The sequence below is a fragment of the Bison bison genome, unplaced genomic scaffold (genome assembly GCF_000754665.1).
Source record: "Bison bison bison isolate TAMUID 2011002044 unplaced genomic scaffold, Bison_UMD1.0 scf7180017847197, whole genome shotgun sequence".
Lineage (NCBI taxonomy): Eukaryota > Metazoa > Chordata > Mammalia > Artiodactyla > Bovidae > Bison > Bison bison.
The window spans coordinates 778-1410 of NW_011477770.1; positions in this window are offsets into that span (position 1 = coordinate 778).

Below are 633 nucleotides of genomic sequence, written 5' to 3' on the forward strand. Positions count from 1 at the left end.
GCCTATCCCTTCTCCAGCAGATCTTCCTGACACAGGGATCAAACCAAGGTCTCCTGCATTGCAGGCGGATTCTTTATCAACTGAGCTATCAGGGAAGCCCATCCTTAAGGTATATGTGTCAAACAGCAGCATCAGAGTGCCATTTGGCAGAAACTGACAACTTCAGAGAGGCATAGAGGAACGCACTATCATAGTTGAGACTTCAACACCCCTCTATCAGAAATGGACAGAGCCAACAGGCAGAAAATTGATAAGGACACATTTGAGCTCAATTAACACCACTGATCAACTGGATACAATGAACATCTAGGCCTACTTCATCTAACAACAGAATACATATTCTCAGGCCCACATGGAACATTTATCCAGATAAACCACATTCTAAACCATAAAACACACCTTAACAAATTTTTTAAAATAGAAATTATACAGTGTCCGTTCTCAGGCCACAATGGAATCAAACTAGAAATCAGTAACAGGTCACTGCTGCTGCTCCTGCTGCTAAGTCACTTCAGTCGTGTCCAACTCTGTGCAACCCCATAGATGGCAGCCCACCAGGCTCCCCCGTCCCTGGGACTCCCCAGGCAAGAACACTGGAGTCGGTTGCCATTTCCTTCTCCAATGCATGAAAGT